Source organism: Globicephala melas, chromosome 1 (assembly GCF_963455315.2).
Source record: "Globicephala melas chromosome 1, mGloMel1.2, whole genome shotgun sequence".
Lineage (NCBI taxonomy): Eukaryota > Metazoa > Chordata > Mammalia > Artiodactyla > Delphinidae > Globicephala > Globicephala melas.
In genome coordinates, this window is record NC_083314.1 from 89,558,807 (window position 1) to 89,585,701 (window position 26,895).

The 26,895-nt window shown below is 45.4% G+C and overlaps 1 long non-coding RNA gene across 1 annotated transcript in view; it reads left to right on the forward strand.

Annotated features, from left to right (window-relative positions):
* LOC132597510 (uncharacterized) overlaps positions 1–26,895 on the forward strand; it is a 119,175-nt gene that overhangs the window by 62,351 nt on the left and 29,929 nt on the right. Inside the window, exon 3 of the long non-coding RNA XR_009564419.2 lies at positions 1,581–1,784. This is a non-coding gene — a long non-coding RNA (uncharacterized lncRNA). The remainder of the gene's footprint in view (positions 1–1,580; positions 1,785–26,895) is intronic.

A 26,895-nucleotide genomic window follows, 5' to 3' on the forward strand; every position in this document is an offset into this window, starting at 1 on the left:
CTCTACTCTCCTGACAGTACCTCCCATTGGCTGAACCCAGCCAGCAGCCTGGGAGATGCAACCTGCAGGGGCCAATTTCCCTGTCCTCACTATGATACAGAATAGAGCAAAGAAAGGGTGACAAATGCAACTGAGGTAAATTAGTCTGGGGCCAGCCCTACTCAGTACTGGAGGTGGGGAAGGAGAATGCAAGATCTAGTTCACTCAGACCCCAGTAAAATCTCTGATTTGAGAACGGTTTTAGAAAGGAACTTGGAACTTTGGTAAAATAATCTAACGATCCTTTCAGGAATCCAGTAAAAACCTGGGTGCTCTTTCCAACATGGTCGCCCAATGGAAGAGCCAACCGTGAGTAGGGAAATTAAGGTTGAGTGTAAATACAGCATTATGGTGCCTCTCTGGCCAGTAAATGGTTGTTTATGTTGCTTGATCATTAGTTACCACTCCAGTTCTCATGCATGCCACACTTGAGTCAGTCATGCTCTTTCACATCATCTTCCCTTGGCTGGAGCTCTTCCTTCTGCCCAGAGTCCTGTCCCTCTTTTCTACTTGGAGGATTCTTATTCCTCCTTTGATAACCAGCTCAACTGTCACAGCTTCTTTGAAGACTCTTTCTACCCTGCCCCTATGCTCCCTTAGTACTTTCTTCGTATCTCCGTACAGCACCCAGCATAACGTGTATTGGTGGTGAGCTGTTTGCATGTTTGTCCCTTCCACTAGTCAAGAATTCCTGGGGAACAGGGACCACATCTTAATCACTACCCATCCACACACAAGTATAGCACAATGTCTGACACAGAGTAATCCATAAATATTAGTTGAGAAGTTAAATGTTATCACCGCATATATAGCCGAAAGCATATAGATAGATAAATAAAACATCTGCTCTCTGAGGGCCTCAACCATCCCCACCTCCCCCGGGGGTGATGGTTATCAGTTACTGAGGTGGCAGGGGTAGTTGACCAAGTGAATCTACGACCCTTGCCTTCCCATGCATGAGACCCTAGAAATATACTTTTGAAAATAAATTCTTGAGGAGCTGTGTCTGACAGCTGTGAGCAGCTGCTGGAACTTTCCTTTCCTTTTGATGTTTTATAAATGTGTCTTCTCAGCCCAGCCCAGCCTGACACGGCTAGGCAGAGCTCTTGCCTGTTTTGAACAATTCAGACACCTTTTACAGCTTGATCACTTGGGTAAATTTTTTGGATGTAGAAAACAGAACCTTTTCTCTCTTTCTTTTGCATACTTTATCCTTCTTTCTTTTCTTCTGCCAAGTGAGAGACCTCCTCTGCCCTGCACCTGGCCAAGTCCAGACCTTTAGATTCTTGGCCTGGTCTGGGGAAAAAGCACTACCAAGTTGTCTCTTTCAGGGCACCTGATCCTTTTTCTGAGTCCTAGAACTTCTGAGCTTATTGACCAATTCTGAGGCTGCTCCATGGCTCCTACAACAAAGGGAGCGGTGGGTCTGGATGGGAACCTCCTGTTTTTCAGGTGAAATGTTAATGTCAACAACGACAAACACCCTTCCTTTAAGAGTGCCAATCTCTTTATTTTCTTTTCTGTCTTTAATGCTTCCCCAGACAGTTCTGCAGACTAGAAGGAGATGCTGGTAGCCATCAGCCCTTTTATGATGAGTAAAATGAGGCCAGGATAGAAAAAATATCCAGTAAGAGGCAGTAAGCAGAACCAGACGTCAAGATGGTGGTCCTGAGTTCCAGCCTTGGATGCCCCCAAGTCTGTGGAGAAGGTGAAGACATAGCTGGGGTCACCTCAGGTACCATCAGGTAAGGAGCTTGGACTCACACAGGGGACTGGTGGGGCCCCTTGCTGATAACAGAATGGGGATCTGGGGTCCCTCTGGGGCTCTGTACAGCCCCTCTTCTCACATCCACTTTTTCTCGCCTGCTGGTGAGAGATGGGAGATAAGCACTGAAGCTAAGGTTTTCACTGGGACCAACGGCCAGGATTTCTCTGAATCTTGGTCTTGTTTGTTTTTGTGGCTTTTGGCAAATTACTTTATCTGAAAGTTGGATTTCTCACCTGTAAATGGAGAAAATTCCTGCCTACAGTGGCTTTGAGGATTAAATGAGATGGGGGTTTAGCCCTGTGCTTGGCACATAGAGCATCTATGACTATAGCGGTTTTCATTATAATTGTCCCTCTTACTTGTTCCCGGCCCTGCACTCCTCTTTGGGGCTGGCCTGTCCTCTTGGTCATGACTGGCTTCTCGGAGGACGGACAACTCCAGCCGGAGAAGCCTGCAGCCCCTGAACCCAAAACCACAGCAGTCCTCCACTGCCTTCCCTTTCCCAGCTCCTCTGCCACTAGTTTCTGGTTCTGTTTCAGGGGGATCCCTTGGAAAGAGCTTAGGAGGAGGAGGTCTCAGGGGTAAGGGGGGATGGATGGGCTCTGTGAACAATGGCAGATGAGGGAAAAGGGCTGGTCTAACCCAAAGCAAGGAGATGCCCAGGGGCACTCTTTTGAAATGAATGGATAGGTGGAGTAGGGAGTGAGGGGGAGCCATGAAGATGGTCCACACTATTGTTCAGCTAACTTGGAAATGAGAAAAAGCAACCAGAAGCCACAGCTGAGAATGAAGTCAGAGAAGGATCATGCAGGACTGAAGGAAGGGAGGATGGCCAGATCCAATCTTCCTGCACAGCGTGAAGCAGCTGGGGCTGAAGCCAGGGCCTCTCTCCCCTTGTCAGCCCAGCTCCTGTCATCTGCCAGTCAGCTCTGCTCCTACTGTCGTGAGTTCCTCTCACTTACATCTTGGTAGGAATCCACCTCTCACTCTTACGTTTTCCAAGGGCACTCGCCCTGCAGAGTGTCTGGCTCCTGGTAGAATCCCAGGCACCAGCCCTTGCTTGTTATCTCACACTGAGGGCTTCAAGGTGGCCCAGCTGCTCTCCATTCATGGGACTTTCTGCATAGCCTCCTGGACTGAGCTGGGAGGCTCACTTTTCTCTAACACATCCTTGCCGCATGTGCTATTTCTCCTCTTTGTTTTTGCTCCTGGGCTGGTTGGAGCTGAGCTTTGCTGCTGAGCCGGGCTGGCCTTCACTCTTCTCTGGGAAGATTGGACCCGGCTGCTTGTGAACATTTCCAGGTCATTTGATGAATGGGCCCCTGTAAGTGGGGGTGGTAAGTGGCTGGCGGGGATGGTGGGGAGGAGAGAGAGAGCCACTTTCCTTACCCTCACTGAAAGTCTGGAAATTTCTGCAGATATGAATTCTCCTTTTTCTACCCCAATCCTCAGTGTCCCTTCCTCACTGTCACTTCTTCTTGTGTCCACTTCCAGCAATGACTTGGTGGCTCTCAAATAACAAGTGTCAGGCTTCCCTGGTGGCGCAGTGGTTGAGAGTCTGCCTGCCGATGCAGGGGACACGGGTTCGTGCCCCGCTCTGGGAAGATCCCACATGCCGCGGAGCGGCTGGGCCTGTGAGCCATGGCCGCTGGGCCTGCACGTCCGGAGCCTGTGCTCCGCAACGGGAGAGGACACAACAGTGAGAGGCCCGCGTATCGCAAAAAAACAAAAAAACAAAAACAAAAAAACAAGTATCTTCAGGGACGCCTGCAGCTAGAGGAGATCAGCCAGAGGCTGGGGAAATGGCAGGGTTGCCCCAGGAAGGGCTGGGGTGGAGCCACATACTGGCAAGGGAAGAGATCCTGCCCCAGGGAGCTGGCTCACTGTTTTTTTGGGGGAAGTGTCTAAGGCCAGGGCTTTCAGGGGCTGCATCTATATTGACAATGGAAATGGGTGGAAAAGTCACAGGATGGCCCGTTCACACGGCAGCGTCCACAGTTCCCCCTACTCTGCACTGTTCTGATATACTAACATCCTCTGTCTTCTTAAGATTCAGCACATTTCACTGACATGGACTTTCAGCGAGTGGATTGGAACTTATCTGTTGGTCTCCACCACACTAGAAAGATCCAAGTTTGTAAATTTATTAAAGATATTAGACCCCTCTCCCCATCATGCCCTCAACATTTGTGCTGATCTAACCAGACACCCAGTCCATAGGAAGCTTCCAGAGTTGAAATTCCACTAAAATCCATCCAGGATTGAAAATCTGAGTCTGTGAGCAAGACCCTCCAATGAACTTGCATCTTGTCCAATAATCTAGAAGCTCTGGGCCCATGAAAGGAGGCAGATTGCAATGGGGTAAGGGAGTGGATCCCCCTGGGCTCAGACTCATTTTGGTCCTGGCACTCACAACAGACCAGGGCTTGAGCCACATCTTGGGACACAGTGTGACCCTGCAGGCTTGGGCAGACGGCAGAATGGAATATTTGAGATGCTGGAAGCCCTCCTACATGGTAAGTTCAAAGAACAGAAAGTGTCTCGCTTCTCTGAGGATTCCAAACAGACTGCAAAAATGTAATTAAGTTCCAAGTCCCTGGAAATCAATAATGCTCCCAGGAACAAATACCTTGGCTTGTTGATTAGAAGTGAGGGGAGTCAGGGGCAGTTACTCTCTGATGAGGGAAATTCTTTGCTCTGAGATCCAAGGGTTCAGAGAGCCAAGGCCAGGGAGCTGGGGGCAGGGGAAGAGGTAGTGGTGGTGAGGCAGCCACTGGGAGCCGCGTCTAATTACACATGACCTGTTTCTTTGGGCTGAAGTTCTCTACTGGCCACAAAGTCCACCTTTTGATCCTCACTTGAGTCTCAAGTGTTTCTCTTCATATTGGAGGAAACTGAGTAGAAACAAAGACAGGATCCCAGGGCCCACCAAGGCTATCAGTCCATTTCCCTACTGCCAGCCAGAGTGAGAGCAAGTGGGGACACAGGACAGTCTGCCGCTTAGCCACCCCTGGGCACTGGGTATGGTACTCGCTCCCGGAACTTGACAAGCTTCCCTCCTGAAGGAGGTAACCCTGAACAGGAAGTCAAGAGCTCCGGGGACCAGCGAGAGTTCTGCCTCTAACCAACCCGTGGAATGAAAGAGTTGGACAATGCCATCACTAAGGTCTCCTCCCAGCCCACACACACTTCTCTCCAATTCTCTGTTGCTTGAGAGGGAGTGGAGGAAAGCCTGGTGGCTGAGAAGCAGGTGAATACAGAGAGAAATGGAGGAGATGGACCTCAAAGAGATGGGTTAGATGCAGTAGGGACGATAGACGAAGGGTTGAGGACTGCGCACAGACTTGGAGAATGGTCTGCTGACAAAGGGATGCTGGCTCTGCAGCTGGGATCTCGGAGGGCTGAGATGACAGTGGGGGGAAGGGGAGTGATTCAGCCCAGCATAGATTTCTCTCCAACCAGATAACCTGGCCCAACCTGTTCCCACCCCAGCCCAGATCTCCCACTGCCCCTCTCCAGCAGATCCCCGTGGAATATGTGGAATATGGCATGTGCTGAGGGAAGTGAAGGTGGAGAAAAAGAGATGAAAATAGTCAGAAACCCTTTTGAAGCAGCTGCCTCAGTATCTTTCCCTTGAGGTCTAGGGTAGCTCCCAGTGGGCTCCAGACCCAAAGCCCCATGTGTGCCAGTTAGTGGCCGGCAACAGGGCAGCCTGAGGCCCAGAGGGACTGAGGGTCAGAGGCTGTGCTAGGTGGAGGCTCCAGGATGTGTCTGAGTGCCCAGTGTCAGTGGCGCATTTGCCCCAAGGCACTGTTGCCCCAAGGCCTTCTGCCCTCTAGGGCTTGGGAAGTAGGAGGGAATGGCAGGGGTCCCAGAGGGTGTGTGAAAGCACCCGGAGACCCTTCAAAGCCCTTGCTGTGAAGATGGAAAAAGAAAATTGTTGCTCTTCTCTTCCAGCCTGGCCTCCTGAGCCCTTGACTCTCCACTGAGCTGCTTGGCCCTACCCAGTAGGCAGGAGGTGGCAACTCCCACTTCTGGAGGTCCTCTTTCTGGGTTTCCCAAACAACTTTGGGCTAGAAATTCCTCACACATCAAGCAGCTGAGCTTGTTCTGCTAAAGCTAATAGCCCCAGAGAGTGGTTAAAAGCAGGCACTTTGGAATCACAAGGACATTGCTTTGAATTCCAGATCACCTACTTATTAGCTGGGTGATTTAAAGCAGTTTCTTTACAGATAGCTACTCATTCCTTTATCTGTAGAATGGACAAAATAATATCTTCCTCATAAAGCTTCTGAGGATTAAAAGGGATCGTCCACGTAAAGAGCTTAACATAGTACCTAGTTCATAAGAAGCTGTTACTACTACCACTACCACCACTATACTATTACTACTACTATAATTAAGTTCCTAGCAGAGCCAGACCTAGACTCTAGGTCACCTCACCCTAGGGTCAGTGTTATCCTGAAACTTCACCTTGACCTGATTAAGTTGTTTTGGTTCCTTGACCTGTTTGGGGTTCTTCAGAGGCAGGGGGATGGCTGAGATAAACTCTGGAACTCTGGGATCCAGGACAGCTCTCCCGGTGTCTTCCTTCTCACTGGCTACCTTGGTAGTTTTGTATCCCTTCTTCCATCTCCCTCTTCTTTGACCCATATCTGAGTGAGCTGAAGGTCTTCCGCCTTCCCCTTTCCCAGATGGCAGCTCCAGGAGTAGAGCCCCTGGCCCCTGCACGTCCCTCCTGGCACACTTGGGCCTCTCTCATGACCTGGTGTTTGTGCTGTGCCATTGAAGGCTGTTTGCTTTCCCAGCTGCTAATGGCCAATTTTCTCTGAATCATAATTGCTTTACCCCATTAGGCAGGATAATTAAGACTGGATGGTGGGCCTGTTGGCTCAGCACACAGAGGAGCTGACAGCTGTCCTGGGCTCTCCCCCAGTGCCCGTCCAGAGCTTCAGCTGCCCCTTCCCCTGAAGCCTATGTCATCCCCACTCGAGGGATATGGAAGGGCTGCAGACTGTCTACAGCCCCTGGGGTCCTTCAGTGAATTCCACAAGATGTTATTGAGCCCTCTTTGCAGGAGATCAGCTACCCAGTTTTCTGAGAACTGGTTGTAACTAACTTTTACTGGTATGAATGTCCATCCGTTGAATGCTTCCTGTGTGCCTGACCTTGTGCTAAACACATCATATAAACGATCCCATTTAATCCTAACAACAGCCTTATAACGGGGCTACTGTTATTAACCTCAATTTACAAATGAGAAGACTGAGGCTGTGAGAGGTTAGTAAGTGCTCAAAATCACACCTAGTAGGAGACAGAGCTGGGATCTGAATTTGAGGAGTCTGACTTCAGAACTTATCTTCTTAATCACCCTTCCCTGGTCTGTGTGTGGAAAGGACAAAAATCTAATAGCTTTCCTTCACTCTCACTTCCTTCTTCATTCTCCTGCGTTGTATTTTTATTTTTATAAATACTGCCCAGGCAGCTTGTGCATTGCAGGACATGGTGCTGAAACCTTGGTTGTTTTGCAATTAACAGAAGGTTATAGATTCCCTAGCTCTCTGGCTATACCCTGAAGACAACTAAATGCAGAAAAGTAAACATGTTGAGGGGAAATAATCCTGCATTACGAAACCAAATAGAAATCATTTGAGGTATCTGTCGTTTTTGGATTATCCATGAGTGTGGATAATCAAGAGTTGCTGTATTTTTATGCATGACTTAATCTGCAACTTCTAAACAACTTCTGCAGTACAATTTTGGACAACAGATTAGTTTCAGATGAGAGACTCTTGCTTCTCCTTGAAAAACATTCTTCATTTCAAATTATCCTCGCTGCCAGCCATCAGGGCTGACAAGAAAGCAGAGAATTAAGCTGTTGAAACAAATCCTGGCTCCTGGTTGCCCTTCATTTGCCCATTGCAGGTGCTCTTTGCATCTTCCCCTTCAAGGGACTTCCCAAACAGGGAAGAGGAGCTGGTCCAGCAACATGGCCAGGCTTCAAGGCTTTGTGGGAGCTCTCCTTTCACCCTCCTGGTGGCCTTTGCTCCTTTGAGGAGCCCTCAGCCAATTCTGGAAGCAGGGCCGGCTTAGAGGGGGCCCCTTAGCTGCCAGGATCGAACGGGCAGCTTCTCCTCTGGGCAGAGCTCCCTGGTATGAGACCACACCAAGGGGGCACAACTACCTGCCACAGTTTCCCTGAGCCAGGCAGCCAGTGGGGAATAAGGATGTTTCTCCAGGGAACAAGAAAGTGGAAGGTACAATGGCACCCACGACAATGCCGGCTCAGTGTTAATGTCCTGTAGACCCTGTCTTACTTAATCCAGTTCTGTTCCAATGCCTGGAAGAGGGTACGTGTCTTTCTGTCTTACAGATGAGGATACTGTGGCTTGGGGAGTTTACCCCTTAACTTCCTAAAGGGAAGAAAATCATATCAGAAATATCATAGAATCATCTTCAAAAGATGATGAAATGGGTTGTGTCACGTTGAAGCATTAAGCGTAATTCTATTTGTTATGCGATATTACAAAAAATCTCAAGATTTTTGTTAAATAAGAGAATACAAAGAGGAAAGTTTGCTTTGATGTCACTTGGCTGATAACCTTCAATACTAGCATATCTGCCTAGTTGGGATTGTGCCCTTCTGCCCAGCTGAATTTGTTCTTTCGTAATAGCAAATCATAATAAAAGCAAACTTACACAGCACTTACTATGTGCCAGGAACTCTTCTAAGGGTTTTTGCTTCATAACTTACTTGCTTCAGGACTTATTTAGTCTCTACAATAAGCCTATGAGGTGTGTACTATTGCTGTCCCCAATTTACAGATACGGAATTGGCACAGAATGGTTAAATAAATTGGTTCAAGGTCTCACAGCAAATAAAAGGCAGAAGTAGGATTTGAACTTGGGCGGCGTGGTTCCAGAGTCTGTGGTTTAACCACACCCATGTAGACTCTTCCACGCTTTGTATTGCTCAGTGCACACATTCCTCACTCTCCTTCGGTGGTGTGACCTTCAGCTGTGGTCTCTTCCTTTGTTCTCTGCACCTCTGGGAATCATGCTCTGTCTGTGTCCAGCATTTCTGTCTGGGGACAGTTCTTGCCGTGATGATGGAGCTCTGTAGCACCAGGGGCCTTGGCTTTTCCTTCCCCCTGCATGGAGCCCAGTGCAGCACCTTGCAAGAACCTTGCACGTTTGCTCCTGCGTTCAGGGGGAGTATTGCTTATTTCTTCATTCGCTTATTTGATAAATGCACGTTGGCTGTACACTCCATGCTGGAACTGGCCTAAGGGCTGAGAGGTGTGGAAGCAACACAAAGTCTACCCTCTCGCCTCTGCTCCACCCTCCACCAAACTCCATCCTCACCCAGGGGCGGAGACAACTGAAGATCCCAGGCGGCTTGAACAGAAAAGCCATGGCACCAGGGCAGCCCAGGAGGGGTGTGGGAAGGGGGAGCGGCGCAGCCCTTGGCTGCAGTGAGGGGCTGAGTGTGCTGAGGTGTCCCCAGGCTGCAGGGGGCTTCAGAGAGCAGTTCTCAGGTCTCATCAGCCTCAATTCTGGCTAGACTACGTGCTCCTAGAGAGTGGACTTCAAATCTGAATTGTTTCTGGGTCCTCCACTGTGCCTGGCACGAAGCAAACCATTAGTAACTGTATTTTTATCTGAGCGAAGCTGCCCCTTGGTTATTGTTTGGTGCTGGTTACAAGGTCAAGAGCCCAGGATTTCTCAGGGAGGCTTGGGGCTTGTCTCAGCCAGGGCCCCTCAAAGAAAATGAGTTCATCCCAGGTGGTTCCAATGACGAGACCTCAATGAAGGGAGGGCTTACAGAGGTGAGGGCAGGGTGAAGGGAAGAAACACAGGGGGGTGAGGCACCCAGGGCCTAGCCACACTAGCCCTCAGGCTGGGAGGGAAGGGTGCCCCAGAGGAACTGTGTAAAGGGGGCCGCCCTGCAGGAGCTACAGTGGTGGATGTTTAGAGCCAGAGACGGCCGTGAAGCAGGCAGGACGTGGGGAAGAAGTGCTCCACCTTTCTCTCCTCCCTCCCTCTGAACTCTGCCAGTGCCTCCCATTGGCAACCCCTACTGGAAGCAGCAAGGGAGCCTGGATGACACAGTCTCCTGGGGTTAGTCAGCCTTCTGGGGCACAGAAGAGTGGAGAACGGACGGGGAACATATGCAGCTGTAATGTAAGCAGAGCACGGCCTTTCCTGTCCCTGCTGCCCAGCCCCGCTGGCAAGGGGCCTTAGCCTCTCCTCTGTAGCATGTGATTCTGGTGCCCATGGGAGCAGTCAGAGCCTGGGGCTCAGCCTGATGTGGGGGGAATCCATCTCTCTCCCTCCCCCTCCCCCTCCCTCCCGCTCCCTCCTCCCTTCTCTCCTCTCTTTCCCAATCTATGCTCCAAATTTTAGAGGCCCCAGGTTCTAGGCATCTGGCACGTCTTCTTTCTTTTCCTTCCCAGCCTTTCCATCCTCCTACTAACCCACCGGAAGAATGTTAGCAGCTGGGCCAGCCTAGAGCCAATGGTGGAGCCCGTGTGAGAGCTGCTGCAAGCCGGGGTGTGTGTCTGGGGGTGGCTGTGTGACCTCCTTGGTCAGTCTCTGCTGCTCAGCCTCCCACTGCCCCAAACTAAGGCCACAAACCTTCTCTGGGAGGCACACAGCCACCAGTGCTGCGCAGCACCCGGCCTCCTGGCCCCTCCTCTCCCCTGTGAGCGGGAAGAAAACAGGTACAGATCTTGCTCAAGGAGATTTTTCTGAGGCCAGAGTGGGGTTAGAGTCGGACAACAGCCTAGACGGCTCTGCAGCCTGGGAAGAAGTTGAGCAAAGACCCCTGTTTTCCAATGGCCAGCTCAGGGACGTTTCAATTGCTTCATTCATTTACTTAGTAAATGTTTTGGGGGCACCTACTATGTGCCTGGCACCGTGCTAAGATGGCTATTGCTTGTGACCAGTATGCTGGAAGATATACCCAGCAGCTCTCCCTTTGAAGAATTATGGCTTTCCCATCCCATGTGGTCCTAAGGGGGCTGTCAATCACGATGTCGTTCTTCCCGACATTGGCACGTGACACAGCCGACCAATCAGAGTTCCCCATCTGCCTTGTGCAGCGATTCACCTAGATGTGGGTGTGAAACCCTACAGGTTATCAGTGGATTTTCCCCCGATTGTCCCCTCCCAACCCCCAAACCTGCTTTTCTTAGCCTTTTCTATCTCAGTTAATGACAATTCCATCATTCCTTGTTGCTCAGGCAAGAAATCTTGGAGTCATTCTTGACACTTTTCTTTCTGTCAATTCACATATGATTCATCGGGAAGTCATGTTTGGCTCCATTTCAAAATTTGTTCCGAATCTTATCACTAATTCCACTCTAGTTGAAGCCACCAGCATCTCTCTCCCATGTTATCACGGTACTCTTCTAATTGGTCTCCTCGTTTCAATTCATGCCTCCCATAGTCTGTTCTCAACACAGCAGCCAGAACGAGCCTTTTATTTATTTATTTATTTATTTTGCGGTACGCGCGCCTCTCACTGTTGTGGCCTCTCCCGTTGCGGAGCACAGGCTCCGGACGCGCAGGCTCAGCGGCCATGGCTCACGGGCCCAGCCACTCCGCGGCATGTGGGATCTTCCCAGAGCGGGGCACGAACCCGCGTCCCCTGCATCGGCAGGCGGACTCTCAACCACTGCGCCACCAGGGAAGCCCCAGAATGAGCCTTTTAAAATGTAAGTCGGATTATGTCATTTCTCTGCCCCAAACCTTTCAGTGACAACCTATTTCTTTCTCTGTAAAACCGTATATAAAATGTCCCCCACAACCCTTGTATGACAATCGATTTCTCTCTCTCTCTACAAGGCTGTACATAAAATGTCCCTTCCCTCTGTCATTTCTCTGACCTTATTTCCTCTATTTCCCCCTTTCTCATGCTGCTCTAGTCACACTGGTCTCTCTTCTGTCATGCATCATGTCAGGCACACTCCCACCTCAGGGCCTTTGCACAGGCTGTTCCCTTTGCCTGACATGCTCTTCCTTCAGATACCCATCTTGTTCACTCTCTTGCCTCCTTCAGCTCTCTGCTCAAGTGCTGCTTTCTCAGTGAGGACTTCTCTGCCCCTACTTCCAATTTAATAACATACTGCCTGGTACTCCTATCCCCCTTCTGTTGTATTTTCTCTGCAATCATCGCCATGTAACATACTATTTACTTCACCTACTTCTCTTGTTTTTTATTTGTTCCCCATCCTGCCTCCAAGAGAGTGTCTATTCCATAGGGCCTGAGATTTACATTTGTTTTGTTTACGGCTTGAGCCTGACCATATAGGTGCTCCCTACATCTTTGTTGAATGAATATATGGACTTAGTGTATCCCCCTGCTCTGCATGATTGGCCCTCAGAATGTAGGCTTGGGCTGTTCTCTCTCCCACCTCATGGAGAAAACTTCCCTGAGAGTATGGCCTACAGACAGAAGGGGCAGAGACGGAGACCCCAAGTCCTGAGGACACTGAGTCCCTGGATACAGCCACGTCTCCACTGGGCCCAGTCCATTCCCCGCACTGGGCTTCCCAGTTGCCCCGGAACCCCTTCTTTGGCTGAGCTGGCTTAAGATATGATTGATCACTTGCAACAGAATGAACCCTAGACAAGAAAGCCTGGCGCTTGGGGACTGTGCTGTTTTGGCTAAGTACTAGCATCAGGTTCTTGGAAGGGGAGGCTAGTCATAGAGGTGAGGGCTGGCATTGATCTGCTGAGTTCACCCCAGATAGGCAGGGCAGAGTATTCCGGCTAGGAGAGAAATCCCTTTGAGAGCAGGAGCTGAATTTTCCCAGCTCTGCCCTTTGCAAATCTACTGAAGGCAGACCTCCTCCACCTGGGATTCAGGGACACACGGGAAAGAAAATTAAGACTGATAGTCCCCACCTTATTCCAGCCCCTTTGGCCTTCTTACTATGAGTGGCAGCAGGAAGCAGTGCCCTGGGCTCTTGAAAGATCTTTAATCATGGTGTCTGAAATCCTAGGCCGGAACCTTGGCTCTGCCATTAACCTTGGGCAAGTCACCAAGTCCCCTTGGCCTCAGTTTCCTCATCTGTAAAGTGAACAGTTTGAAATAAATTATTCCCAAATTTCCTTTCAGCGTGATGTTCCGTGGAGGGGACATTATGGTTAAGTATGCAGGCTCTGAGGTCACACTGCCCGAGGGCAGTTCTACACTACTTACTGCATGCCTGACCTCTGAGCCTCAGTTTGCTCAGATTAAAATGGGATTCATAAGGAATCCCCTGGCAGTCTAGTGGTTAGGATTTGGTGTTTTCACTGCTGGGGCCTGGGTTCAATCCCCTGTTGGGGAACTAAGATCCTGCATGCCTCGTGGTGTGGCCAAAAAAAAAAAAAAAAAAAAAAAAATCATAATAGTACCTACCTCATGGGAGTGGCTGTAAGAATTAAATTATTAGAACACATAGAGGGCTCAGAATTGTGTTAGGCACATAGTAAGTCCTCAGAAACATTAGCTATTATATTATTATTCTTTGCTATTACTATTATTGAGAGGATTTTTCCCGGATCCTGGAGTGCTTTCTGCTTCCATCTGTAAGAGTGACCCTCTTCTAAGGCAGGGCTCTGCCCCAGGGCTCACAGCCACCTGTTTGTACCTGAGTAATGACCACTCTCTCCCTCTCTTTGCACAGAGTGGAGGCAGCACCAAGATGGCCCCAAGGCCAGGAGACAGCTTCCCCTTCTCCTGCTGAAAACTGGGGCTGGTGTCACTCACTTAATTTGGAGAATTTCCATAGCATTTTTAGCATATTTTGCTGGGGTTAGCTTATTTACACCAACCACACGTCTTACCGCTGTCATAAATTTTTATTCTTATGGACACGTCTAAACTTATGGGTTGAAATAACATAATTTACATCCTGCTTAGTGTGCAGATTGGGTTAATCCACTTCTATAAATTCACCACCAGGCCTGTGCAGCCACCCTCTCCCTCCAGGACCTCAACCTGATTTGGATATCACACTCTACTGTGTGGGGGTGCCGTGTGAGATGCTGGGGTCAAGAGCAGCTCCTGGACACTGAGAACTGGCCTGACTGTCTGTGCCTGCAGCCCAGGGCGTGGCACACAGCTTCCCCCAGCAGAGGACTTCTTCCCCACTTGTCGCTCCCACAGACCCTCCGGCTGAAGATCGAGAAGCCACTAGGAAACAGGGGAGCTCTTTTCTGTCTTAGGCTGCGTGCTAAGATAAGGATGTCAGTGCCTGAGTCCAGGGAGTGGGAAGCACAGGTGGGTACAGCAGGGAAGGGAGCAGAGGCAAGGTGTTATTGAACAGGTGACCCTACTGTGGGCAAGTGGGCTCAGTGCTCTGGCAGATGGCTGTAAAGAGGCTTCAGACTTGTCCCCCCGAAGGCGGAAGGAGCTGGGGTGCTAATTCCCTGGCATCAGCTAAGGCCTGCTCCTAGAGGCAACGATGCCTCATGTGCAGGCCAGAGAGGACTTCGGGTGAGGGCAGTAGCACTCACAGAAGGACATCAGTGACTTTCACCTGAATGAAGAATGCTGAGGGGATATGGGTTGGGTGCTTTGTTCACAGCCTCTCTTTTCTGTTTTCAGTCCTGGTTCTGTCACCTTGGTCTCACCTCCCTTACATTCCCTCAGGGAGGCCTTTCCTAATGGCCTGTTGGGAGCAACACCCTCTCTTGTTCTATTCCCTTCCCCTATTTTTCTTCCTTATTGCACTTATCGCTACCTAATATATTATGTATCTGGGTTTTTTTCTCGCCTGAATCATTTCAGTGCGGGAAAAGGCAGTAGACAAACAAATATTTAATATATCAGGCAGTCATGAATACGACAGAGAAAATTCAAGCAGAGGAAGAAGACTTAGGAACATCATATGGGGACGGGTTGCAATTTTATCTGGGGGGTTGTGTGTATCAAGGTGGTCCTCTTCAATGAGATGTCATGGAGCTGAGGTAGACCTTTAGGAAGTGAAGGAATGAGTCACGTGGGAGAGCTTTCCAGGCAGAGGAAACAGCAGGTACAAAGGTCCTGAGGCCGACGGATGTTTGGTTTCTTTGAGGCCAACATTGTGGGAGTGCAGTGCTTGAAGGGGAGAGGAAGAAGGTGGGGTCAGACAGGTAATGGGGAAGTCTGACAGACTTGTAGGTCTAGATTAGGACTTGGGATTTTACTTTGTGTATTAGGGTTCTCCAGAGCCAACGGGATATTTGTTTGTTTATTATAAGAAATTAGCTCAGGCTATTATGGAGGATGAGAAGTCCCAAGATCTGCTGTTGGCAACTTGGAGACCCAGGTGTAGGTTCCAGACTGTGAGGCCACAGGCTCGAGACCCAGGAAGAACCAGTGTTTCAGTTGGAGTCTGAAGTCAGGAAAAGACTGATGTCCCAGTGTAAGCAATCAGGCTGGAGTTCTCTCGGCCTTTTTGTTCTTTTCAGGCCTTTAAGGGATTGGATGAGGCCACCAACATTAGGGAGGGAAATCTGATTTACTTAGTCTACTGATTCAAATGTTAATCTCATCCAGAAACACCCCAAACAGATACAACAAAAATAGTGTTTGAATGAATGTCCTGTCTCTCTGTGGCTCAGTGAAATTGACCCAAAATTAGCTATCACACTCCAGGTGAGATGGGGAGACATTGAAAGTTTTAGTCTGATATGACAGATTTATGTTTTTAAAAGATCCTCTGGCTGCTATGTGGAGAAAAGTCTGCAAAAGGCAAGAGTGAATTAGAGAGACTATTTCAGAGGCTATTGCAATAATCTAGGCAAGAGATGGTGGTAGCTTGGACCAGGATGATACTGGGTGGAGGTGGTGAGAAATGGTTAGATTCTGGATATATTTTGAAGGGAATACCCATAGGACTCGCTGACTCACTGATACGTTGGAATGTGGGATGTGACAGGAGAGGCACCAGAATGATCCCAAGGTCTTGGGCCTGAGCCATCAGAAGGTAGGAATTTCCATTAATTGAGTGGAGGAAGACTACTGGAGCAGCTGGTTTGATCAGGATAAATTAGGTGTTAGTATTTGGACATGTCAAGTTCAGAATATCTATTTACATCTAGGCAGAAATGTAGAATAGGCCATTGGATATATTTGACTGGAATTCTGGGGTAAAATTTTTTTCAGTTTGGTACTCAAAAAATACTCGTTGACTGAATGACTGTATGACTGATCAGGTTTCTCCCATGAACCTCTAACAGCCCTCTGTATATCACGAATTTCCATGGTCTACAGAGACCACCCCCAGCAGGAGACAGCAAAGTCTCTGCTCTGGAACGAAAACCCATCAAGCTGCTGGCCATGATGCTCTTGCTAATTCTCTGTCCTGATAGAATCTGTGATTCTCACGGGCATCGCAATCACCTGAAGACCTTTTAAACATTCCGTTACTCCACTCCATGATTCTGATGCATTTGATCTGGGGTAGGCCTGTGCATTGGTAGTTTTAAAATATCCTCACATAATTCAGAAGCATATCCAGAAGTAGAGAACTATTATTCTATGCTCCACCTTAACTGTTTGCTGGGGCTTTAAAAAAAAAGTCAACTCTTTTGTCAAGGAATATACTGAAGTCATAGGCAGAAATGTTTGAAAAATACCAGCAATTAGAAGAAGAAAAGCTCTATGTAAAAAGGTATTTGGCATGATATTATATTTAATAGTTGTAATTTAGAAACCACAAAATGGAATATTATGCAGCCAGAATCGACGATTTTGTAGACAGTATAGTAACTTGGAAAAATGCTTATGAGAAATGGTTAAGTAAAAAAAGCAGAGTGTCAAATTGTGTCTACATTATGAGTGCAACTATGTAAAATTATGCCCGTATATAAATAAAGCACTGTACAGGAACAAAGAAAAATGAAAGCGGTTGATTCGCTGGTTTAATAGGATAGTGGCGGTTGCTTCTTCCTCTTTTGAATTATTTCCTTATTGTTGCAGTAAGTAACAGAAATAAAGAAATGGCAATGTTGTTCCAAGCACACAGCCAGATTCCCTGCCTCCAGGGAGAGGCTTTCTTAGAGCCTAAAAGTCCTTAGGCTTTTTTCCCTTACCATTTCTGTGACACTGGGATCAACTTCTGGGCTCGTTGGAGAATCTCTTCTTTGCCTATTAAGTGCCTAATGTATGCCAGCACAATGCTATTACTGGGGCCAGGGGATACATAAATCAATCATTGCTCTGCGAGAGCTCACTATAAAGAGGGAAAGATTAACATATAAGCAAACATTACAATAATTGTAAGACAATGCCATGAGCATGATAATAGGGTTATGAGCAAAATTCTGTGTAAGCTCAGATAAGTTTGCTCCAAGGGAATCTGGGAAGGTAGAAAAGAGGATGTGACATTTGATCTTGGTCTTGAAGGATAAGTAGGAGCTCGCCAGGTAGAAAATGGTTGGGTGTAGGATGGGGTGGGGAGGAAATGGCATTCCAAACAGAGTGTATAAGAGCAAAGAGTTATAAAGGGCATGGAGTGCTTAGAAAATAGTTAGATTAGGATGGAATACATTCATTTATTAATTTACTCAGCAAGTGACTTTTGTGTCTCAGAAATTGGGCTAGATATTGTGGAGACCAAGAATTAACTTTGTCTCTGCCTTAAATACTGATCATAAGAATAGCAGATATTTTTTGAGTGTTTAATATTCATTAACTCATGTATTCCTCCTAAGAGTCGCATTTCCATTTACAAATGATGAAATTGCCAATTAGAGTTTCAAGGACACACATTTACCATGCAGTGGAGCTCCTGGAGCTTACGATCCAGTGGAGGAAACAGACAAGGAGACAAATGATCACAAAGTGCTAAGTCTATGATGGAGGTCAAGGTAGAGTTTTTGGAGAAGGTGACTTAAGCTGAGTCCTGGCAGAGGAGTAGGCATTAGACATGGAAAGCAGCTAGATGTCATAAATTGTTTTTTATTTTATTTATTCATCTATTTATTTATTTATTATTTATTTATTTATTTTTGCGGTACGCGGGCCTCTCACTGTTGTGGCCTCTCCTGTTGCGGAGCTCAGGCTCTGGACGCACAGTCTCAGCAGCCATGGCTCACGGGCCTAGCCGCTCCATGGCATGTGGGATCCTCCCAAACCAGAGCTCGAACCCGTGTCCCCTGCATCGGCTGGCAGACTCTCAACCACTGCGCCACCAGGGAAGCCCCATGACTGTTCACGTTTAAATTTTATTTGTGCCTTCTTTTTCTCTCCCTTCTCTTGTTCAGAGGTTTATTAACTCTTTAAAAACAAAACAAAACAACAACTTTGGCTTAGTTTATTCTATTTTATGTTTTTATTCTATTTTATTAATTTTGGTTCAAACCTTTCCTATTTAATTTTTTTCCATTCTTTGGGTTAATGTTAAAAACTACTTCTTGTGGTGGATATTTAACTCATTAATTTTCAGCCTTTCTTGTCTTCTAAACTTCTTTATAGGTGTTGCTTTAGCTGTAGGTGTGAGGTAGAAAGAGAGGGGCTCTATGGTGATGACGGATGATAGAGCTGGTGAGATTGGTCGACGCCAGTTCATGAAAAGTCCTTGAATGTCCTGCTAGAGAGTTGAGACTTTGTTCTATAAGCAATGGTGAATTAACAAGGACTTTTTCTCCTTTTAATCTGAGACTGAGTCACTTGGGCAATGATTCAGCCACACCAACCGTGAACTCTCAGTGACTTGGGCTAATGAGGAGAAGAATGGCATGGATAGTCTAAAAATAATGGATAATGGGAAAGGACTTCAGCCTGCTCGTGGAGTGTGCCAGGTCACGATTTGCTACAGTGGAGGAGCAGCCTATATGCTTCATTCATTAAAGATTATACTCTGGCTGATGTCAAATCTGCTGTTTTTGAGAGCACCTGTGGCCTTCATGACAGTCTCAGTATCACAGGGGGCTGGGGAAAGAAACTTCCTTCTGGCCAAGAGTAGCAGAATAAAAATGTAACTGAGGCCCAGACATGCTAGGGTTTTTCCACCATCATATCTCTAAGACCTCAACAGGACCTGGAAAGGTGGCAGTGAGCTTGCTGTCCCCCCAGGGGCTGAGGGTTCTAGGATGGCTGGAGCAGAGAGAAACTTGAAGGTTTTAGGAGAGCTCTGGCTTCAGAATGCAGGGTGCAGAGTCATTAACACAGAGCTGCACAGAGCAGCCCATTGAAAAAGCTATAAAAATTGGAGCAGCACAGGAAACGTTGACCCTATAGACCACGTGCCTGCAGAGAGGATTTCTTTTCACATTTTTATTGTGATAATGCAGAGACATTCTGTGAGTAGAATCCATGGGGCCATCAAGTCTATGTTCAGGTGGCTGTAAGGGAAGGGGTTTTGACCCTGTTCTAAGAAAGCTGTCTTGGGGCTCAGGCAGAGAGCACATTACTGTTAGAACCCTCAGTAGTTAAGAGAAAGTTCTTGGTTGAATTGGGAAAGGGACCTATAAATAACTGTAATATCCTGAACTACCTGTGCCCCCTTCTGTACGGGATACAGTCCTGGATACAGAGCCCCAGGAGACTTGATGTCAAGACCCAGCTCTGCCGCTAACCTGGGCAAGTCATGTCATCTCTCTACACGTGTTTCCTTCACTGTGAAATGAGAGGGTTAGACTCCAGCCTCAATTGTCTCCCACTTGTGGATGCCATTTTATGGATAGAGAAATCAGAGACTTGATAAAGACTGCAAAAGTGCAAATTTGCTCATAACACAGAAAGTTTCAGAGAGCTGGTCAGTACCAAGGTATGTTGGAGTGGTCTGCCTTGGGTGCAAGGAATAATGAGGTGCATTGTCTGTAGAGAATTTTAAAACAATGATGAAACCAAGGAAAAGTCAGTCTGCTTTTTATCATCACCATGCATTGATAATTCCAAGTGATATCAGTGATAAAATGCTCCTCCTGACCTGGGCGGACCACTCCCACCATGTCCCCTCCTTGGTATGCCACTGTTTATCTGTACAATTCTTTTTCTATTCAGTGCTCTTTCAATTCCCCTGATTGCATAGGGAGAGAATCTCTCCAAGGTGTTAACTCTTTCACTACCACCTCTTAGTATTGATTTGTGTCCAATAAAGAAGAGTGAGGAGTTACTTTGAGTCGTTTTTTAGCAAGGAGAGGGTGCTACAGCCGTGGACTGGAGTGTCACCAAGGAAACGGGGACAATAAAAATAGACAGACCAGAACAAGGAGTGAGGTGTAGAATGGGTTGGGTGGGTGGCTTAAGAAGTCAAGTCCTGAGCACATGACCTGTGGACAAGGTGGGGACAGCTCGCTGAAGGCCCAGGTCAGGCTGGATGTGTGGTACCTGAGGACAAAGCCCATCTGCATCTCAGTTCTGATTTCTCAGATCCTGGCACTTTGACCCTTTCCTGAGGCTTCTCCGGGCCGCACCTCAGATCGATTTCTTAGACATGATCTGCTCCGCATGCTTCAAGTCACACCACCCACCGTCCTTCTTTGGACTGGTGAACCCGCTGACCTGTACTGGGTGTCTAGAATATGAAGGGACTTTGCCACCCTTCTGGGGACTTGCATATCCTGTATGATGCCTCCCTTCTGCAGACTTAGTCCCTTGATGCCAAAACTTCTGCATGATGGCATTGCTTCAGGGTGTGTCCACACTGTCCCAGGAGCCATTCTTTTCTTAAAAAATTTTTTAAATTGCAGTATTGTTGATTTACAATGCTGTATTATTTTTAGGTATACAGCAAAGTGATTCAACATTTAAAGTGGCAGCTAGATGTCATAAATTGTTTTTTATTTTATTTATTTATTTATTTTTGCGGTACGCGGGCCTCTCACTGTTGTGGCCTCTCCTGTTGCGGAGCTCAGGCTCTGGACGCGCAGGCTCAGTGGCCATGGCTCACAGGCCTAGCCGCTCCGCAGCATGTAGGATCCTCCCAGACCAGGGCTCGAACCTGTGTCCCCTGCATCGGCTGACGGACTTTCAACCACTGCGCCACCAGGGAAGCCCCATGACTGTTCACGTTTAAATTTTATTTGTGCCTTCTTTTTCTCTCCCTTCTCTTGTTCAGAGGTTTATTAACTCTTTAAAAACAAAACAAAACAACAACTTTGGCTTAGTTTATTCTATTTTATGTTTTTATTCTATTTTATTAATTTTGGTTCAAACCTTTACTATTTAATTTTTTTTCATTCTTTGGGTTAATGTTAAAAACTACTTCTTGTGGTGGATATTTAACTCATTAATTTTCAGCCTTTCTTGTTTTCTAAACTTCTTCGCAGGTGTTGCTTTAGCTGTATCTTGTAATTTTTGACACATGGTATTTTCACTACCATGAATATTAGAATATTTTCTGAATTTCTATTATAATTTTCTTCTTTGACCTACAGACTATTTGGAAGTATATTGCTTAATTTCTAAACATAGTGATTTACCATGCTCACTACTGATATCTAGCTTAATTGCACTGTGATCACAAGACATACTCTGTATTATTTTAATGTTTTGAAATTTTTGAAACAATTTACAGTCATCATATATTCTTGTGCTTTTGTAACTCTTCCATGTGTGCTTTAAAATATTCTGTATTATTCAGTTATTGAATATAGTGTTCTGGATATGTCAGCTCAGTCAAGTTTGTCGATCTTACTATTAAAATATTTTACAGCTTTACTGAATTTATTTGTTCAATCAATTACGGAGAGAGGAACACTAAAATATACCATTATGATATGAGTTGTCTTCTTCTCTTGTAGTTTTGTGAATATTTGCATTCTGTATTTTGAGACTATATTGTTAGAAACACACAAATTTAGCATTATATATTTTTGGTAAATTGAACTTATCATTATTGAGTGCTGCTTCTTAATTTTTTATATCTTAAACTTTATTGATTGGTATTAATTTAGCTACACTAATTTTTTGTTTTTTCAGCTTAATTGAGATATAATTAACATAAAATCGTGTAGGTTTAAGGTGTACAGTGTAATAATTTGATACACATATATATTGTGAAATGATTACTACAATAAGGTTAGTTATCACATCTGTCACCTCACATTAAAATTTGTGTGTGTGTGTGGTGAGAACATACTCTATTAGCAACTTTCAGGTATGTAATTCAGTACTGTTAGCTATAGTCACCTTGCTGAACAGTAGATGTACCAATTTTTTAAAAAGAGATTTCTTGAAGTATAACTTACAGTGAACTACCCATATTTAAAATGTATAATTTGGTGTCATTATATTATATAAATATCCATGAAATCCTCACCATCATTAAGATAATTGATTTTTATATGCTGTTTGATTCTTTTTCTTTCTCTTCTTTTTTTCCTGGGTAATTTCTGTTGCTATGTCTTCAAGTTCATTAATCTTTTCTTCTTCAATTTCTAATCTGCTCTTAATCCCACCCAGTATATTTGCATCTCACACATTTCAATTTTCGTTTCTAAAAGTTCATTTGGGATCTTTTTTATAGCTCCATGTCCCTAAATAACTTTTTAAACATACAGAATACAATTATAATAACTATTTTAATGTCCTTGTTAATTCTAACATTTGTGTCAATTTGAATCAGTTTTGATTGATTAAATTTTCTCCTCACTATGGATTATATTTTTCTGCTTGTTTGTATGCCTGGTAATTTTTTTATTGGATGCCATACATTATGTATTTTACCTTTTTTGATGTTGGTTATTTTAGTATTTCTATAAATGTTCTTGAGGTTTTCTCTAGGATGCATGTAAATTACTTGGAAACCAGTATTTTCAGAACTTGCGTTTATGATTTGTTAGGCGAGAACAGAGTGGTGCTCAGTCTAGGGCTAATTATTTCCCACTGTTGAGGAAAGACCCTTCTGTGTACTATACTCTGTTCCCTGTGAATCTTGAGCTTTTCCAGTCTGGATGGTGAGAACAGGCACTATTCTCAGCTGTATGTCATTGCTGGGTACTGTTACCTCTGATCCTTTCAAGGTGGTTCTTTTCCTGGCTTTGGGTAGTTTCCTCACTGTGCACACTGATATGTACTCTTTTGAATCCTGGAGGAAGACCTTCTGCAGACCACTGGAGTTCTCTCTCTGTGTAGCTCTCTCTTTGCTGGAACTTTGTCCTGCTAACTCTCTCTGCACTGACCTACCTGCACTCCCAGTTTTATCTCTTATCCTCAGGTAGTCCCTTGGGTCTGCCTGTGTGCCCTTTCACTGTGCTGTGACCTGGAAACTCTCAAGTTATTATGCTTGGGCAATCGTAGGCCTCATCTCCTCTGTTTTCCATCTTTCAGGGATTACTGTCTTTTGTTACATGATGTACAGTGTCTTGGCAATATTTTGTTCCATATAGTTTGTCAGTTTTTGGTTGTGTTAGCTAAGAGGGTAAATCTAGTCCCTGTTACTCCATCTTGGTTGGGAGTGAAAATCTACCAGCTTTATTTTGGCTGGTATTTTCCCCACTTTCAATCTTTCTGTATTCTTATGTTAGTTAGACTTTATTTCTTCATCTAGTCCATAGCCTTTATATTTCTCTTTTAACTGGACAGTATAGCTTATTTACATTTAATGTTATTACTGATATATTTTAGTTCAAAATTACCACTTATTTTGTGCTTCCTATTTTCCTCTAATATTCCTTCTCTTTTTCTCTCTTTCTTTTTTCACTTTCTTTTGGATTGATTTTTTAACATCTTTACTTTTTAAATCTCCACTAATTTGGATGTTATACATTCTATTTCTATTATTTGAATGATTACCCTTAAAATTATAACATGTGTACTTAATTTGTCAAAATATAATCTTACTAAGTAACTTTATCCTTTCTTATTTTTATTTTTCATTTTTGACAAACATACTTATTTTGTATTCTGTCCAATGTCTGAAGACTTTGTGGGTCTAATTTATGAATTTAGATTGTGAGATCATGCTCACTGGAGCTTAATTGTGAAAATCCTCTGAGCCTCAGTTTAAGATGTATTACTCTAGAAAGAATTTGCATTTTCTATACTCAGCCTGGGATTATGATCAACTTGAGACCTCTTTAGTTTATCACTGGGTTTTTCAAAGCCTTTCAAAAAGTGTGGCTCCCATGCATATTCTTCCTGAGCTGTTATATCAAGGGAGACTTATATTTCTTCCTTTGTTCAGTCTCAAGACTCAGACAGGCAACCTTCCTTTTGTCTCCCTTTGTGGGGTTATTATTATTTTTTAGTTCATCCTTTCATTGAGGGGATCAGTTTTTAAGGGTCTTAGATTCATGCAAGGGTCTCAGATTCACCTTCCCATCTTATGTAAGCCCAGGTCTTTTCTCCAGGAAAAGTCCATTAAAAGGGAAGCTCCAGGTTGCCAGTGAAGAGTAGTTTTCCTCAGGCAGCTGGCTGCTCAGAATTCACCTCTCTGAGTTGGTGCTTTCATCTCCTTTTTGGCTTGTGAGGATTCTTTTTTTTTTTTTTAACCGTCATACCACCCCTTCTATGCACTATACTCTTAAAAAGATATTTTAATATCTTTTTTATATTTCATACAGCCTTCTTGGTTTCTTTGTACCTGGATGGCTTTTTAAGATCTCTGGTCTGAAGTATTGTCAGAAATGGAAATCAGAATCTTCATTTTATTTTCTACTCAACTGCTAACATCCTCCAGAATACTTTCCTATTAACAGCTATTTAGGAGCTGCTGTGCCATGGCAAGCTAGATTTCAGTCCAGTTTAAGGAAGAACTTCTTGTTAGAGTGGTCAGATGGAGTGTGCTGAGGAGGTGGTGAGTTCTTTGGCAGTTTTAAAGTGCAGACTTGATCTTTTCATTGGTAATTTTGGACAGCAGTTTATGTACCATGGACAGATGAACGGGGAGATAAACAACATGGACATTTGTTAAAACTCACAATTTGTTGGTATTGGTGGTACTCCTAATAGTGAGTATAGTGGCAGAAATGCAGTAACATCTGCTGAGTACCTATTTTATATGTGGCGTACAATACACTGGAAACAAAAAATTGTTCTTATTTTTTCCTTATAGCAATCTTATTGTGGTAGGTAATATTACTGCTAATGTACAGACGGGGAAAATGAGGTTATAAGGAAATTAATCTCCTAAGGTCACTTGTTAAGTCACTGAGTCAGAGTTAAAATCTGAGTTAGTTGGCTTCAAAGCCAAGACGTCTTCCTCTATGCCATACTGCTGGTAGTCCCTGCAACAGGATTACTATCAGCTGTATGGCTAGTTGAACAGATTCTCTGCTGCTCTTGCTTTAAGCTCCTTCATGTTCCTCTGCTTAATTCCCCACCATTCAGGTTCTCAATTGCTATTTGAAAGGAAGAATTATATACAACCTCAAATCAATTTTGGCTAAAAAAAGAGAGCTTCCAAGTACATGCCAGTGGGGGACCACATAATAGCATCACTTTGATATTTACTGCAAATGCTTAGGGATAAACGTGGTAGTAAATATGCTGTTCTGTTTAGCAATTTAAATATTCTCTGCAAGTTCATTAGGTTTTTTCACCTCTACACATATAGCTGCTCCTTGTATGGGAGTGATACTCCACTCCAACAACATGCTCTTCCCAAAGACAGACGTTGCTGGGGTGGAGACCTGGTCCATGTCCCCCACACTGGGGGCAGGGAGTTGGGGAGGCAGATCTCTAAAGGAATTACTGATAGTGCTGCTGTCCTAAAGAGCCTGACTCCATTTTCGATGTTTGAATCCTGACAGATTTTCAAGCCCACTTCCCTTTCTCTTGGACAAGTTTGTAAGAAAGTCAAGGTGCTTCTTGCTTTGACATCAGTGGGCAGTTCAAACCACCCCAGCCCAGGTCCTTACCCCAATCCCATTCCATAATCACAGTAAAACCCCAATCCAGTTGTCCTTTTTTTCCCTGTTGCTCTCTTTCATTTTTGGCCTCTTGCGAGCCTCTCTTGCTCTTCCCAGAGAGTGTCATTATGTGACCAACAAAACTTTTCATATGTTTGTCTGGCATCATCAATTTTGACTTCAGAGCCAAATTTTGGGTAAGCGTGGTCCATTCTACTGGGTGATCATAGCAGCTGATAAGGGGAAGATTGAATAAGAGATGACAGGGACCTAGGGTTCTGTGTCCTTAGCTGTCTATGCCAGGCACTGGTAACTCTGCAGTGTTCCTGAAAGCAGGGTATGCAGAAGGCAAGGTCAGGCAAATGCCCTAGTTTCATTACTGTGAGACTTTGGCACCAAACCCCCATGTGTTCCTCCAGTCACATTTGTGCCAGCATGGGCAACTCCTTTTGCGTGGGCTTGAGGCAGCTTAGTACTAAAATCAAGGCAAGTTGAGCTGCTGAGCCTCTTCCCCCCTTCATCCATACTCAAATATCATCTATCCCCATCAGGACATTGAGAGCATATTAGTCAGCCATGAGTAGCTTGATGTGATGTTTATCTAATGCCTAGAGTATTTCTCTTTCTTACCCTTTCAGGATGAGGAAACTCTCAGGCATAAGCATATTCTGAGACAATTTTACCTATCTGGATTCTTGGAGATGAGAGACGGTGTTAAAATGGAAGAGAAATGGATGAACATCCTCAAGCAGGAGCTCAGCAGAGATCTCTGCTCTCTCTGACTTCTTTAACTTTGTAGTATTCGAGGGAGAGAGAGTGAGGGAGAGAGGAAGAAGAAGAAGAAGGAGGAGAAGGAGAAGGAGAAGGAGAAGGAGAAGGAGAAGGAGAAGGAGAAGGAGAAGGAGAAGAAGAAGAAGAAGAAGAAGAAGAAGAAGAAGAAGAAGAAGAAGAAGAAGAAGAAGAAGAAGGAGAAGGAGAAGGAGAAGAAGAAGAAGGAGAAGAAGAAGAAGAAGAAGAAGAAGAAGAAGAAGAAGAAGAAGAAGAAGAAGAAGAAGAAGAAGAAGAAGAAGAAGAAGGGCGATGAGGATGAGGGGGTAGGGGGAGGAAGAGGGGGAGAAGGGGGAGGGGGTGGGGGATGAGGGGAAGGAGAAAGAAGGAGGAGGAGGAGAAGGGGAAAGGAGAAAAGGTTGACCAGACCCTAGCACTGATATTAGAATGGAAGTCCCTGACTGTGTCTAATCCCAAGCAGTCCTCCAGATGTTAAAAAATGGAATGGTAGACAAAGGGGCAGAATGCATTAGCCAGTACCC